The 17,500-nt window shown below is 44.6% G+C and overlaps 1 protein-coding gene across 1 annotated transcript in view; it reads right to left on the bottom strand.

Annotated features, from left to right (window-relative positions):
- Positions 1 to 17,500, bottom strand: part of grin3ba (glutamate receptor, ionotropic, N-methyl-D-aspartate 3Ba) — an 86,793-nt gene that overhangs the window by 38,739 nt on the left and 30,554 nt on the right. The window lies entirely within an intron of this gene.

The raw sequence follows: 17,500 nt of genomic DNA, 5'->3' as shown, positions 1-17,500 counted from the left end.
CCTTCATGTCAACACAAATGCACTACAACAGTAAAGTGCGGAGGAAAAGAACGAGTTCTTCTCCGTCGAGTTCCTGTCTGTGTTAGACTGACACAAAGCGACCCAGGACGCTCGTTTCCACGCCCACACCACGGGACCTTGTGTTCTCCACTCGCTCCATTACGCCCACTCGCCTGCGGTCAGAATCTGCCCATCACCTTTAATCCTTTTTATCGTCCCTGTCCAAGCCTGCTCGGTTTCGGGTCACATTAAAGATGATATGAGATTACATCTGAGACACACCGAGAATATTAATCACTGCTGAGGTATTCCACTCTCATAACCCCGGGTCCTGCACCTGTGCTGGGTTCTCCTGCTCCTTCAACACTCAGACTGTCCTTCAGACCATCTCAGATTTCCTCTGCAGAGGCGGAGGGAGAGGAACCGGCTCTAACTAGCCTGAATATTAACGGCCGGTCCTCCTCTGAATAGATTAAAAGCAATACATCTGTGCTCACAAGAGAAATCCTTACGGCGCTGTAAGCTCACAGTGGAGAACGTTCCCCTGTGCGCCTCGTCGCTACCGATTTACTGCGTTTCTCCAAACCGAGAGCGAGGACTCGGAACCTTCTGCGGGTTTTATTCCAGAGCACGTCCGATTCCAGCCGCGGAGAAACACAACGCCGCTGAGTTTAGTTTACTGCATCATCAGCTAATCAGCGAGGACTTCGTTAAAGAAAGAAAAACAACCCACACATCTCTTTTGAGCAGCGGATCTCCTGATCTAGGACCTTTTCTCAGAACTCGGGGTGCGTCTTAATCAGCTCCCTCGTTCAGTAGTCAGGACGCTGATCGGGAGGCGGCCATTTTAAGTCCTGTCTCAATCCTAAAATCCTTCCAGTGCTCTGGAACGCTCGCTGCCTAAAAAATCCCACAATGCACCGCAGAAACCAGGACGCATCCACGCGCACTACGTTCCTTTACTGGAAGTGACGTCATGTTTCGTGTTTTCTGAAGCCGCTCAGCGGGAACAAAATGGCGGACGGACTCTCAGACAACTTCGTCTACGAATGTACGTAGCTTTTTAACGTTGCTGCGGCTCTTAAACGATTACTTACGTTAGCGATTTTTCTACACGCGGTGTGTCTGAGTCTCACGACTTTTCTCTCTTCTTCAAGTGCCATCTACTCACGCACCGTTAATGGAAGGAGTCCACAGTGTCAGCGCTCTAAATTTCACACCTTCAGGACGGAGGAGTTTATACCACTAACACAAAAACAACAACCTGCCTATTACAGTTTATCTTCTTCACTTCAAGAGAGAGAATAAAGAGAGAGAGAGGGAATAGAGAGAGGGAATAGAGAGAGGGACTAGAGAGAGGGAATAGAGAGAGAATAAAGGGAGAATAGAGGGAGAGAGAATAGAGAGAGAGAGAATAGAGAGAGAATAGAGAGAGAATAGAGAGAGAGAGAATAGAGAGAGAGAATAGAGAAAGAATAGAGAGAGAATAGAGGGAGAGAGAATAGAGAGAGAGAGAATAGAGAGATAATAGAGAGAGAGAATAGAGAGAGAATAGAGAGAGAGAATAGAGAGAGAGAGGGAATACAGAGAGAATAGAGAGAGAATAGAGAGAATAGAGAGAGGGAATAGAGAGAGAGAGAATAGAGAGAGGGACTAGAGAGAGGGAATAGAGAGAGAATAAAGGGAGAATAGAGGGAGAGAGAATAGAGAGAGAGAGAATAGAGAGAGAATAGAGAGAGAATAGAGAGAGAGAGAATAGAGAGAGAGAATAGAGAAAGAATAGAGAGAGAATAGAGGGAGAGAGAATAGAGAGAGAGAGAATAGAGAGATAATAGAGAGAGAGAATAGAGAGAGAATAGAGAGAGAGAATAGAGAGAGAGAGGGAATACAGAGAGAATAGAGAGAGAATAGAGAGAATAGAGAGAGGGAATAGAGAGAGAGAGAATAGAGAGAGGGAATAGAGAGAGAGAGAATAGAGGGAGAGAATAGAGAGAGAATAGAGAGAGAGAATAGAGAGAGAGAATAGAGAGAGGGAATAGAGAGAGGGAATAGAGAGAGAATAGAGGGAGAATAGAGAGAATAGAGAGAGGGAATAGAGAGAGAGAGAATAGAGGGAGAGAATAGAGAGAGAATAGAGAGAGAGAATAGAGAGAGAGAATAGAGAGAGGGAATAGAGAGAGGGAATACAGAGAGAATAGAGAGAGAATAGAGAGAATAGAGAGAGGGAATAGAGAGAGAGAGAATAGAGGGAGAGAATAGAGAGAGAATAGAGAGAGAGAATAGAGAGAGAGAATAGAGAGAGGGAATAGAGAGAGGGAATAGAGAGAGAATAGAGGGAGAATAGAGGGAGAATAGAGAGAGAATAGAGAGAGAGAATAGAGAGGGAATAGAGAGAGGGAATAGAGAGAGAGAATAGAGAGAGAATAGAGGGAGAATAGAGAGAGAATAGAGGGAGAATAGAGAGAGAATAGAGAGAGAATAGAGAGGGAGAATAGAGAGAGAATAGAGGGAGAATAGAGAGAGAGAGAGAGAGAGAGAATAGAGAGAGAGAATAGAGGGAGAATAGAGGGAGAATAGAGGGAGAGAATAGAGGGAGAATAGAGAGAGAATAGAGAGAGAGAATAGAGAGAGAATAGAGGGAGAATAGAGAGAGAATAGAGAGAGAGAGAATAGAGAGAGAGAATAGAGGGAGAATAGAGGGAGAATAGAGGGAGAGAATAGAGGGAGAATAGAGAGAGAATAGAGAGAGAGAATAGAGAGAGAATAGAGGGAGAATAGAGAGAGAATAGAGAGAGAGAATAGAGAGAGAACAGAGAGAGAATAGAGAGAGAGAATAGAGAGAGAATAGAGAGAGAATAGAGAGAGAGAATAGAGGGAGAATAGAGAGAGAATAGAGGGAGAATAGAGGGAGAATAGAAGGAGAATAGAGAGAGAGAATAGAGAGAGGGAATAGAGAGAGAATAGAGAGAGGGGATAGAGAGAGGGGATAGAGAGAGAATAGAGAGAGAGAATAGAGAGAGAATAGAGAGGGAGAATAGAGAGAGAATAGAGAGGGAGAATAGAGGGAGAATAGAGGGAGAATAGAGGGAGAATAGAGAGAGAATAGAGAGAGAGAATAGAGAGAGAATAGAGAGAGAATAGAGAGAGAATAGAGGGAGAATAGAGGGAGAATAGAGGGAGAATAGAGAGAGAATAGAGGGAGAATAGAGAGAGAATAGAGGGAGAATAGAGGGAGAATAGAGGGAGAATAGAGAGAGAATAGAGGGAGAATAGAGGGAGAATAGAGGGAGAATAGAGAGAGAATAGAGAGAGAATAGAGGGAGAATAGAGGGAGAATAGAGAGAGAATAGAGAGAGAATAGAGGGAGAATAGAGAGAGAATAGAGAGAGAATAGAGGGAGAATAGAGAGAGAATAGAGGGAGAATAGAGGGAGAATAGAGAGAGAATAGAGAGAGAATAGAGAGAGAATAGAGAGAGAATAGAGAGAGAATAGAGGGAGAATAGAGAGAGAATAGAGAGAGAATAGAGGGAGAATAGAGAGAGAATAGAGGGAGAATAGAGGGAGAATAGAGAGAGAATAGAGAGAGAATAGAGAGAGAATAGAGAGAGAATAGAGGGAGAATAGAGGGAGAATAGAGAGAGAATAGAGAGAGAATAGAGGGAGAATAGAGAGAGAATAGAGAGAGAATAGAGAGAGAATAGAGGGAGAATAGAGGGAGAATAGAGGGAGAATAGAGGGAGTAAGTAAGTAGGTAATGTTATTTATAAACACATTTAAACGCAGCGGAGCTGACCGCAGTGCTGAACAGGATGAGAAATGTAAAATAGAAAACAGAAAAAAACCAAATAAAGAAATCCAATAAAGAGTAAAAATGAGATGAAAACTCCTGGGAGAAGAGATACGCTTTCAGTCTGTCTTTAAAAACGATAACTGAAGGCGCGAGGCAGATGTCCATTGGCAAGTGATTCCATGAACGAGGGGCGGAGACTGAACAAGCTCCACCCCTTTGGTTATTAAACGGATGGAGGGACATACAGAAGAAAGCTATCAGGAGATCTTTAAAATCTGCTGGATGGATGTGGTGTGAGAAGATCTTTGAGATACGATGGAGCTTGATCATTAAGAGTTCTAAAGACAAAACAGAACCTTCAACCGGATCCGAAACTGGACCGTGGGCCGATGGAGCGACGCTACATTTTTATTTCTTCGCCCTGGTCAACAGCCTTGCAGCTGCGTTCTGAAACATCTGGAGACGAGCGAGAGATGACCGAGGAAGACCCGAGTACAATGAATTACAATAATCTATCCGTGATGTGAGAAAAGCACCAATAATCTTCTCCGAATCTCAGAAAGACAGAAACGTGTGACGTTTAGAAATAATCCGTAACTGAGCAAAACTCGTCTTAACGACTTTATAACCATTTATTTGCTTGGAGTCCAGGATGATCCCGAGGTTCCTAACCGGGGAGGGAATGAGGAGAGCTGATTACGCTCATTAATCACACCATCGCTCAATCTCGGGACCAAAAACAGGGAACGAGTGTTTACAGCTGCTACAACGTAAGTGCGGACAGGAACTCGCTCGTCTCGGGAAGAGTAAATGTAACTACAAATGGATAAAAAGCACAAAGTGTAAAAAAAAAACGTCAATTGTTGGCAAATTGCTGGTGTACAGTACGAGGAATAAAACACTTGGGGACGTTCTGTTGTAAGAGAACTTCATCACACTTCGACAAACACACACACACACACACACACACACACACACACACACACACACACACACACACGGTGCTTCACTCCTCCGGTAGTGTAGTTGTGTGTAGTAAAGTTGTCTGCTTTTGAATTTTGACTCCTCTAACAACTTGAAACGTTCAAAACAGCGTTTAACCTATAACGGTGTTCTTTTTGTGACACGACTCAGTGTGTGTGTGTGTGTGTGTGTGTGTGTGTGTGTGTGTGTGTGATCTAGATGGGAATGAAAACGCAGCGTTTGAAATAAATGATGATGTAGCGAGAGCGTGTTCCTTTTACTCTGCATAAATCCGCTTAACGCAACAGAATTTGCATCTTTTTGATGTGACGCTACGAGGTTGAGTCGCGTGTGTAAATAATCTCTCTCTGAGTGTGTGTTACACGCAGTGGGGTTTTGCTGTACGTGTTGTGCCTGACGTTGATGAATATAAATATAAATACGAGCAAAAGATGAACACGGTGCACATTACGCTGCGGCGCCAGCCATAAATCTTCTGTTGGGATTGTGGGGATTTAAGGCGTTTTGGGGTTTATTAGTTATTCCCTCCTCATTCATCTGTGTTTGTTCTTCCGAATTCCCTCCGAGCGTCAACACGGAGCTGTCTGTCTGATTATATACCTGTTTATCTGCCTATAGCTTCTCTCTCTGAGCGTAGAGTACACGCAGACGCAGCCGGGGATTTCATCCTGAAATTACACACATCAGGACTCAGCCTGGACTACAGACTTAAAAGCTGTTACGTGAGAGCTGCGCACACGGGGGCGGAGTCCGTCTGAAACGGGGGCGTGTCTCGAGTGCGCTCGATTCGGATCTTCTGAGCTTAAGCACGTGTTTCTTACGTGATATCGGCGCGAGTGAAGAGCAGCGTGAAGTCCTGTTGTTATTGAACAAATAATATTAATTACACACACGTAACATCGTCACTTTACAGTCCATGGAGCGCGTCTTAATCCGGAGGAGCGAGTACTTTACGGATAAAGCGAGGGACGCGATGAGCGCTCGGTCAGCTTTTCCTTCACAACGTGAGCACGTTTCCCTCACAGCAGAGCGCGTCGAGTTAACACAAACCCTGACAAAATCGTCACGGTGAGTGTGAAGTGTGACGAAATCTCCGACAGCTCGGACGCACGTTACACTTTCGCCGCCTCCATTTAGCGTCTCGTAGCTTCATTACACTGCGCATGCATTTAAAATGAGCCAGATATAACAGGATTTAATAAATAAATATATACGATCACACCCACACACAGGCGGCTTTAATCCTCCGAACTTCAGCAGCCGCGTAACTCGACTCTGAATACCAGGAACGTTCCTCACGTGAATGACGACAGTGTGTGTCGGTTTAGCTATAAGTCTGTATATGAATACGTACACAAGCAACACACACACACACACACACACACACGGCGAGTTATCCTGAGGATAATCCACCACCCAATTCATATCTGCTCCTACACTGCTCCTGATCCATTGATGATTGACTTGCAGGGGCGCCGGTACTTTGCGCACAGGAACAGCTGGGCTCAGGAAGTAATTGTACGCGCACGGCGTGACCCGTGTGTTCGGGAGCCGTGATGAGATGCAGCTCGGCGTGTGTGTCGATCATTCCGGAGGCTGAATATCCCGCGCGGTGTCTTTGTGCGGTTTGTCCCTCGTGGCCTGCGCATGAATAATAAAGGCAGAAAAAATCTGCGGAAATCCATTGTTCATGACAAAAAGCCACCTCGCGGGCGAAAACACCGAAATCGTTTAATTCGTTAGCGCTGAACTGGCAGTGACCTCGCTCCTGCGGGAGCGCCCTGATTATGCACACTCGGCGCTGAAGGAGTGGAACGGAGCTGTTCACAAAACCTCCGAACAGGAAGAACTGAGCGAGGAATCCGTCTTCTTCGCCTCTCATGATGACAAATAAACTCATAACTAACAAGCACAATCAATTCTTCTGCCTAGAGGGCCATGCTAAAAGAGACAGATCGCTCTGGAGTGGCGGGTTTTTAATGGACTCTGACAGGAAGAGGTGTGTGTGTGTGTGTGTGTGTGTGTTCGGTGAGTGTTTAAACCAAGAGCAGACATAATGGGGCAAAAAATCAGCAGAACGGAGCTTCTGTGTGACAGGAATATTAGTATAACTCCGGAAAGTATCACAAAGAGTCTGCAAGAAAGTTCCACAGCGCTGATGAGTTCTGGATTCTGATTGGTCCTCAGGTGTTGATTAGTTCTCTACAACAGCGGCTAATAGTAATACGGCTATGTGACAGCTAATACGTTATGGTTTCTATAGCAACAGCTCATTCACAGGGACGTGTACGGCGGGTTAAAGAAAAATACTCGTAGATGTTGTGACGTTTTCTTAAAGGAAGGAGATGTTTATTTGTGTAATGTTTACGGAAGGAGTCTCCAGTGTCAGAAGAGGTGAAGGTGTAACTTGAAGGTTTCCGACGTCTGTCCCCCTCCTCCCCTTCCCCTACCTCTCTCACTGCAGATGACTTCGCCGCTTTCTTTTCCAACAAGGTTACATCAATCAGGAACCAGTTCTCAACCCCCGACCTGCACAGACCAGCTCCTCCTCCATGTAACTCCCAACTGTCCTCCTTCTCTCCCCTCTCAGAGACTGATGTCTCTACACTCCTCCTCTCTAGCCGTCCCACAACCCGTCCTCTTGACCCCATCCCTTCTCACCTTCTTCAGTCCATCTCTCACACACTATTACCTGCACTCACACACATCTTTCACACATCCCTCTCTACTGGCACAGACCCTCCCTCATTTAAGCAGGCCCGGGTTACCCCACTGCTATAAAAACCCTCACTCAACCCTGCTGTGGTTGACAACTACAGACCTGTTTCCCTCCTCCCTTTTCTTTCCAAAACTCTTGAAAGAGCCGTTTTTTAATCAACTCTCCAATTTTCTCACACAGAACAACCTCCTGGACACCAAGCAGTCTGGCTTCAAGAGCAACCACTCCACGGAGACTGCTCTGCTTTCCGTCACTGAAGCCTTACGACTCGCAAGAGCAACCTCTAGATCATCTGTCCTCATCCTACTCCACCTCTCTGCTGCTTTCGACACTGTGAACCATCAGATCCTCCTGTCAACTCTCTCCAGCCTGGGCATCACTGGAACGGTTCTGCGCTGGGTGGAATCCTGTCTCTCTGACAGATCCTTCAAGGTATCATGGAGGGGAGGTATTTCTGAAAGTCAGAAACTCACTGGCGTTCCACAGGGGTCAGTTCTGGGTCCACTGCTCTTTTCTATCTACACCACATCTCTGGGGCAGGTGATTGAGTATCATGGCTTCTCATGTCATCGCTATGCTGATGACACCCAGCTCTATTTGTCCTTCCAGCCTGACGATCCATCCGTCTCTGCACGCATCTCTGCTTGCCTGTCGGACATCTCGGTCTGGATGAAAGAAAACCATCTTAAGCTCAACCTGGCAAAATCTGAGCTTCTCGTCATCCCAGCCTGTCCCTCGATCAACCACAACCTCACCGTACAGCTCGGCTCAACCACACTCATGCCAACCAGGACGGCCAGGAACCTCGGGGTGATTCTTGATGACGGCTTGACCTTTACAGACCACATCTCAAAAACTGCACGGTCCTGTAGGTTCATCCTGTACAACATCAAGAAAATCCGACCCTACCTCACCAAACAGGCCACACAGATACTAGTCCAGGCTCTTGTTATCTCTAAACTGGACTACTGCAACTCGCTGCTTTCAGGCCTCCCAGCCAGCTCCATCAAACCCCTGCAGATGATTCAGAATGCTGCAGCGCGCCTCGTCTTCAACCAGCCCAAGAGAACCCATGTCACACCCCTCTTCCTCTCCCTCCACTGGCTTCCTGTAGCCGCCCGCATCAAATTCAAGGCCTTGATGCTCACCTACAAGACCTTGTCTGGAACAGCGCCCCCTACCTCAACTCTCTCCTGAAGGCCTACGTTCCCTCTCGCAATCTGAGATCGATTAGCGAGCGACATTTAGTAGTTCCCACTCAGCGTGGCTCAAGGTCCCTTTCCAGAACCTTCACACTAACTGTTCCTCAGCGGTGGACTGAACTTCCAACCTCAATCCGGACCACAGAATCTCTCACCATCTTCAAATAACAGCTAAAGACCCACCTCTTCCATCAACACCTAACTAACCCCTAGAAAATAAATAAATAAACAAACAAACAAACAAACAAACAAACAAACAAACAAACAAACCTACTCTGGCACTTACACCTCGACTCTGCGCACTTTACTTCTCTAGAACTCAATGAAAGATCTTGTACAGTAGCACTACTCGTACTGTTCTCCGCTTCATATATCACTTTGCTTGTGTTTCCTCATTTGTAAGTCGCTTTGGATAAAAGATTCTGCTACATGAATAAATGTAAACGTCTTCAGGACGGAGGAGTTTACGCTTCTTTGCGTTTTCTCTGGAACACGACGCAGCAAGCTACGATTAAATTTGTTACATGAAGTATAAACAGATCTATAGACGTGTGACGCTGGTCTTTAATCCATTCAGACTTGTTATTGTTGGTACACCGCTGTGGTGCGAGAGGAATAAAACACTCACTCAGGGACTTCCTCAGGGAGGAAACTAATCAACTCTGGAGTGGTGACAGTAACTCCGCTTCATCACACCACACCCTCACTCGTAATGCTAACACAACCTTCCTGAGCTGATGTCATGGCCTGATCATAAACTCCGCCCTCCTTAAAAAAAAGCTTTACCTTGACAGAAAACTAAGAGTGGGTGGAGCTTAGAGCTTAGGATCAGCCAGCTAGCGAATTTCTGTCATATAACGTTACGTAGCACGGTTCAAATAGTAATTATACAGTAAATTATACAGTAAATGATACAGTAAATAAATTTCACGTTGGTAAACAAAACGAAAACGTGAACGTTATTATATACTCCTTAGTGTGCTTTGTGGAACTGGATGTGGTCTGAGGAAGAGAAGACTCTGATATTCCAGTTGAGAATGACTTCCATTAGCTACGTGACCCTCGTCTTGGCTGAGCGACTACGTTTGGGGTAAAGCGAGAGACCTTGTGCGCATTTTTATTATTCATGAAATTGCTCCTTTACGATCAGCCGGGCTCGAGTCCATACGTTCTAGAATATTCACTCTCTGCACGGTCTCGCACGCTCGCCCCTCTCTCGCACGCTCGCCCACCCCTCTCTCGCCCCTCTCACACCCCTCTCTCGCCCCTCTCACCGTTCTGGGAACTCGGGTTTTACAAATGAAGTGCAGGCAGTGTAGCAATAATCTGATTTCTGTCATAAATAACTGTGTTTATCTGCACATAAAACAGCCAGCTACATGCTTCCGATCAGATCGGGAAATAAACCGCTATCTACAGCGTGGTGTGCGCATGGGGTCCTGATCTGGCAGCACGACGTTAATAAAGAAAGTAAACGCAAACCAAATAAAGTTGCGAGGCTATCACACTTGACTTCTGACTGTTGAGAGTAACCCTGTATTAGACAGCGTACAGTCTAGCAGCTGGCTTGGTGCGGTTTTAGAAGAAACTGTGTTTGAGGTAATAATAGGGTTGCCAGGTTGCCTCACCTTGAATACATCCCAGAAGACCTGAAACTAGATCGAAAAACAAATCCAGGCATTGGAAAGGATAGATTCATTTATCTTCTTTTTGTCCCCCTCAGCCTTTGTGTGGAGAGAAAGAAGCTTGCCGAGGTGAATATATTTTACACCAGAAATGTTTCAGTATGTTTCATACATAAACACTGTTTATACTTACACTGTCTGTTTAAATTTATTAGATTTAATTCCAATTATTTGGCAGTAATTTTAAACCATCCCAATTTGGAGTAACGAACGCAACTCTGGCAACCCAGTCATTAACTGTCCTGTTCGCTGCCCGTGCCCCGAGCATTGAGCAGCGTGATTCCTGCCCCAGTGAACATCTCTTAGTGCGTGTAGTTGCCATGTTCAACCACTAGGTGCAATAATAACTCTACGGGGATGTTGGGAAAACGTTGGGAAATCCCGAGTTCGAATCCCGGTGATGACACAGCCATCCGTGCCCAAGAGAGCAAAACTGGGCGTGTTCTCAGGGAGGGAGGGGCATACTCTCTCTCTCTCCCTATCAATCACAGCGACACTAACCAATCATGGGAATCTGTGAACATCTGTCCATGATGGTCCTGAGATACCAGTGATCCTGACCCCTTCAGCTCTCCGGACCTCACCCGATCCGTCCTGACGCCCTTCTTCTGATGGGAGTTCTCATCAGTTGGAAATCACTCGCTGCTGCTGAGAGGATGTCCTCCGACATTGTGCAGCCTAAAGATACATGATTACTGAGAATGGTAGCACTTAAAGACCATGAAGATTACTTTGGTCTGCGATTGCCTCGAACAGTTCTGCACTCAAGTCTCCCTCAGTGAACAAAACATGACTTCCTGTATAACTGTAAAGAATTTCCTGCTTTGCAGCTGCACTTTCTGACTCCACAGTACACATTTATAATCGCACTGTCTGGTGTCATCCAGATGAGGATGGGTTCTCTTTTGAGTCTGGTTCCTCTCAAGGTTCCGTCTCGGAACGGTTTTTTTTTTTTTTTTTTTTACACTGGAACATAAAACGGCAAATCAACGGAAAACATAGCAAGTTTTTTTAAACCATTACTCGTTCAAAAGAAGTCATCTGTATGATCTAGTTCTAGAGAGGAATTAAGATGTATGGGGTTGTGAATGAGGACCTTCTGAAGATGAATGCTGTTTGAGCAGCTGAGAGAAACGCTAGAACACTGGCTCCATTTTATCTCTCACATTATGAAACCATTGGGAAAGAGTTTAAAATGGTTTGTGAGCTGTGAGGTGTTCCGCCTCTCATTACTGCTCCGTTTATCTGATATTTTAACAGATTTTAACAGAGCCCAAGGCAGATTAGGGTTTTTTTCCCCGCTTTGATAATGAAGGCTGTTTTGAAATTTGCAGAGGAAGGAAATTATGTTGATGTGGAAATCAGCAGATGTCTGAAATTCAAGATTATGCGTGCAGCCATGTGGAATTTTTTTTTGCTCCAACGGTGGGAAAATGACTCCGAATTGTAGCATCAATAATAACTTCTATTTAATATTTTGCATAACTATTCACCCCCTTGAAGTTTTCCTCCTTTTTTTTCAGTATTAAGACTGGCAAGTGAAATGGACGTGACTGGGATTTATACCAGTAATTGTTGGTGAACGTTTTCACGAGGGCTTTCCACAGGCTCCGACTCAGACGGGCTTTGACTGGGATGTTCTAATACACGCAGGAGCTTTGACAGGTTTTCTACTAATCTAAAAACCCATAAGGCTGTAGTTTTTTAACCAACAAACTTGGCCTAATTAAAATGAACCTGACTTTGATGCACTGAAGAAGGTCCCAAGCAGTCGAATGACCCATGAACTCCAAATTACCCATAATGCTGTGTTTGATCCAGTAACACACCTGATAATCCAGTAGCTTCTCATCAAACATCACTGCAAATCATTGACGTTTGCGGTACGCTCACTTTGACACGTAGCACCTACCTGAACACTGCTGCAGACCCAGTTCACCCCTTCATGGTAACGGTGTTCCCTAACGTCAGTGTCCTCTTTCAGCAGGATAACGCTCCCTCACACACTGCACACACTGTTCAGGAACGGTTTGAGGAACATGAAGAGTTCAAGATGTTGACTCGACCTCCACATTCTACAGATCTCAATCCCACTGAGTGTCTGTGGGATGTTCTGGACAAACAAGTCCAGTAGATCCTCGCAGGACTTAAAGGATCTGCTGCTGACGTCTCGGTGCCAGAAACCACAGCACACCTTCAGAGGTCTTGTGGAGTCCACGCCTCGACGGCTGAGATGTTTTGGAGGCACTAGGAGCGAGGGGCCTACACGATACTAGGCAGGCGGTTTTAATGTTGTGGCTGATCGGTGTGTCAGAGGTGGTTTATCGTTGTTCTTAAACCCTCTGCTCTTAGTGTTGGTGTCGAACCGCAAAGACAGCGAATGTCAGTTGATGATGAAGATGATGATGATGATGGCTGTGAATATTGTCTCAGGCAGTGGCTGAAGGTAAAGTGTGTAACCTGGCGAGTGAAAAGTCAGCAATAGAAAACTGACTAGCTTTAGCGTAGCTTCTGTTCCTCAGTTACACACATTTATCTATAACTAATTTGAAACAAAAACAGACATTTTCCTGGAAAGTCAGCTTCTGTATATAGCACCCTTGATTGTTGATTCTGTACTGTCTTTATTTATTTATTTACTGGTGAAAGGTCAGGTTTATACGTTCCTGCAGGGGTTTTGTAGAGATTTAGAGTTAGAGATCAGTATCTGAGAGAGAAATCCCACACAGGCCTCCATCGTGTCTTTCCTTTTTTCTTCTTTTTTCTTCTCCGAATCTCCAGCAGCTTGGTTTCGGCTGGTGCTGTTTGGATGTTCTAGTAAATAAAAGATAAGCCTCCACAGCGGAGGAGATGCTAAAGTGCACAGCCGAGCCCAAAACGCCTGAGCACTCCACCGCATTTATTTCATCATCCCACGAAGAAAAAAAGAGATAGGAAATGTTGAAATGATACCCCTCGATCATGTTTTATTAACACCAGAAACGATACAACGCTGCTATAAAGCGAAGATTAGTAACAGGCTAGCTTCTCGCTAGCCAAAACATCACACTTTAAATGGAACTGTATACAGTTTAAATTCATAAAACACAGATTAATCGATTAAATCAAATGCTTTGTGCTGTTCTGTGTAGATTACGTCATTACTTTCCAGTCTAGGGTCGGAAGAAGCGTTAGCTGATCACTGAGAGCTAGCTAGTTATCTTGTTAGCGATGAGCCTTTTAACTTCATAACTAATAATCGTTAGCTAGCTAGTTGAACATTCTGGAACTCTAGCGTGCCGGTAGTGCGTCTGCTGTTAAACAGTGGATCAACTGCTTGTTAATCGATCAATCAATCAATTTCATCCTACCTCCGAGGCAGCCGCAGACTTTTACACGTGAGCTAATAAAGCTACTACTTACGCTAGCTAGCTTAACTGACTGCTAACACCTGTAGCGGGTGACACAGTTGATCATTTCTAAATCAAGCATCTTGTAATTAGTTTGATTATTTTATCCACCAGGTGGCGCGGAGAAAGAAATACTGACTGCTAAAGACATCAAATGAATAAAAAAAAAAAAAAACAGCTTTGTTTTATTATTTGTAATTAGCAGAAGAGGTGACATCAATCCAGCTACGTTAGCCATGTAGCTTGTGGTGTAGCCGGCTAGCTAGCTTTAGCTTACTCAGCGCTTCCTCCACACAGAGTCAACGTTTCATATGAAATTCATCAAAATAACTCATGTATACTAACAGCTATCCAACCAGCTAGCTAAGATAGCAAACACTAGTGATATTAACTTGTTAAAAACAGCTAGATGATACAGGAGTGTTTCCAAAGTTGCATATTTGTGTGTATTCATATATCCTGGCATTTCTGAACGAGGAGGAACATGGAGAGACGTTTCTTCCTACTCATTTATTGTGTGTTAAAAGCGTTAGAATGGTTATGCTGAAGATGACTGGCTGAGAATCATGATTTACTTTTAGCTTTGTACATTTATAGGACAAACTGCAGAAAAGGTCTGTATCATCATATATTTATTAACAAATTAACAAAACACAATGAGTTCCATTATATTGTCAGATTTATTGTTATTAAAGGAGAATTTATTATCATCATCATTATTTTTCGCAGGACAAAATGCTAACATCGCGCACAGCTAGTCAGCTCTGTTTAGCAACAGTTTCTTACAGCTAGCTAGCGCTTGTGAAGATGGACGTCTGCTTCTAATTTAAGTGATTTGTAAAAAACTGTTTCGCTAACATACAAACGAGTTCCCAAATTAAAGCAGACGTAAAAAGAACACAACGAGTCATCGCTAATCTGTTCCGTTAGCCGTGGACGTGATCGTGTTTAGAGCAATGTGTGTGTGTGTGTGTGTGTGTGTGTGTCGGGGGTTAACGACACACGTGTTATTAGATGTCGGACGGCGACACTCGGACCCGTTATTACTCTTCATAACGTTGCTGAAATGTGATTTGCGGCGCAGAGCCCTGGAGCCACGGCGGCGTAGAAGCGTCACATTACAGGAGCGAGCGCAGATTCATCACACGGCGGCCTGGAAAACACTCGCGTAATGAGCTTTCGGAGGGCTTTCAAGCTCCAACATTCCTTTTACATCTCCTAATAGGAGCGATTGCTCACATTACAGCCACGCGGCCAGCGCCGTGACGGAGCGATGCCGGAAAATGAACTCGGGACTTTATCGATGGCGTGATTTAGGAAACGCATCAAACGCAACACTTCTGTGTGTTTATTTATTTATTTATTTACTCGTTCATTCATTTTAAAATCACAGACACCAGGCAAATCTGATTAAGGAGTAAAAATGTGCAGGAAGACCCCCCCCCCCCCCCATCCCCCCATGATTAGAGCGTTATAGCTGAAGAGTGATGTGCTGTAACGCACCTGAACACAACGCAAACCTGCAACGCAAATGTGGATGAACGACGCCATAAAAAAAAAGCAGATTCTTAGTGTCTTTAAACGCTTCCCTGAAAGCAGACATTAGGAAAGCAGAGATACTCATCTTCCTGTTCACACCGTCAAATAACTCCAGAATTATCGGCGCCCTTTAAGAGAAAGGCCAGAAATTATGGTATAAAATAAATATTACGCACAGCTGAAGACTCGGCGAGAGATTTTTCTCAAGAATTACTCGACAAGAACGCAAAAAAGACTGGAAGTTTTATTTTCAGCAAAATACTGCATAAGTTTCCAAATGATTAATAATTGATGGAGCGCCGCGTCCCCTGGAGAGAAACACAGCGCCGAGGCTCTTCCTGTAACGTGGAACAGGGTCGGAGGGAATCGTGGGTCCTCCTCCGTGAACATCTATTTACAGATCTACAAAATACAACATGGATACATTCTGTATAGAGAAAGACAATTTCTGGAGAGTAATAATAATAATAATAATAATAATAATAATAATAATAATACTTGATACTATATACTATAATAATATTTGAAGACATTTCTATAACACAACGTTTTACCGTATCTAGGTTTAACAATTTTTTGTTTTCAAATAATTAAGTTTCTAAAAGTTTTAGTACGTAATATAATATACATGTATGTATGTATATATATATATATATCTCAAATACAGCGGATGTGAAAAGTCTACACACCCCTGTTAACAGCAGGGTTCTGTGATGTAAATAATTAAACCAAGATAAATCGAATCAGAACATTCCCACCTTTAATGTAAACTTGTACAATGCCACTGAAAACCAAACTGACACAGAGTGCATAAGTATACACACCCCTAAACCAATACTGTTTGATACTCTTTTATTACACCACTCGGTCTTCCCGGGGAAGAGTCTATCAGCGTGCCACGTCTCCACTTGGCGATATTTTCCCACTCTCTCCCTTACAAAAACGTTCCAGATCCATGAGAGTGTGAGGGCACCTACCGCGTGTGCACAGCCCGCTTCAGGTCACCCCATTTTTAGATTTTTAGTTGGATTCAGGTCTGGACTCAAAAACATTGATCGTCGTTTGCTGAAGCCGTTCCGCTGTTGATTGTGGATGTGTGCTTCGGGTCGTTGTCATGCTGAAAGGTGAAACTACTCTCCATCTTCAGTTTACTGGCAGATGCCGGAAGGTTCTGTGCCAAAATTGACTGGTACTGACTGGAGCAATTCAGGATTTCTTCCACCTTCACTAAAGCCCCAGCTCCAGCTGGAGAAAAGCAGCCTTAAAGCATGAGGCTTCCACCGCCCTGCTTCACCCCGGGGGTCGTGCTGGTCCTTGTGCTGGAGTGCTGGTGTTTTTCACACATTACTCCGCATGGTTTTGGGAGACTGGATATATGTTTATATGTATTAAGTCTAGTGTATTTAGTGCAGCCAGGAGCGGATGGTTATTATTTCTCGTATTCTTCTTTCTCTCCAGACAGAGGAGGAATACAGGAGAGAGTCATCAGCGCTCGACAGAAAGAGCTGCAGCTCCTGTGTTGTTGCTGTAGGTCTCCTGACAGCCTGCCCGACCCGTTCTCTCTCCGTCTTCTCGTCCGTTTTGAAGGACGTCCTGTTCTCGGTAACGTCGCTGTCGTGCCATGTTTTCTCCAGGTGTTCACGACGGTGTTCACGACGGTGTTCACGACGGTGTTCACGGTGTTCCGTGGTTTATCTAATGCCTTCGTAGCCCGCTCCCGAGCGGGACCGGGAACTACCTGGTGGAAATCTTCTGAAATTATGAAATTATCTTTGTTTCATTTTTTACAAATCACAGAAAGCTGCTGTTTTAACAGGGGTGTGTAGACTTTATATCCAGCGTATTTGTAAATATAGTTATGAACAATAAAAAAATAAGTTATCACGATACCCGAGATATCTCAGAAAAGTGTACTGTGACATCAGGTATGGTGATACGGAGGTTATACCATCGTACCGTCCAGCCCTATTACACTGCGTCCTCTTCATGTTACTAATCATGCGACGCCAAGAACTCTGGAGCGGGGACCAAAACCTTCACACACACGTTTAATCTGGATAATCACGAGCGTCTGATTTCCTGCACACCACACCGGACACGTGATCAGCGCAGGAAAAGCGCGGGTCCGTGTTGAACGTTACGCTCGGCGTTAAAGTGGAATCCTTTCCCCTGAGCTGCAGACTGTATGAAC

This window comes from Ictalurus punctatus, chromosome 17, assembly GCF_001660625.3.
Source record: "Ictalurus punctatus breed USDA103 chromosome 17, Coco_2.0, whole genome shotgun sequence".
Taxonomy (NCBI): Eukaryota; Metazoa; Chordata; class Actinopteri; order Siluriformes; family Ictaluridae; genus Ictalurus; species Ictalurus punctatus.
Note: the sequence above shows the minus strand (reverse complement) of the source record. Positions and strands in the feature narration are given on the sequence as shown.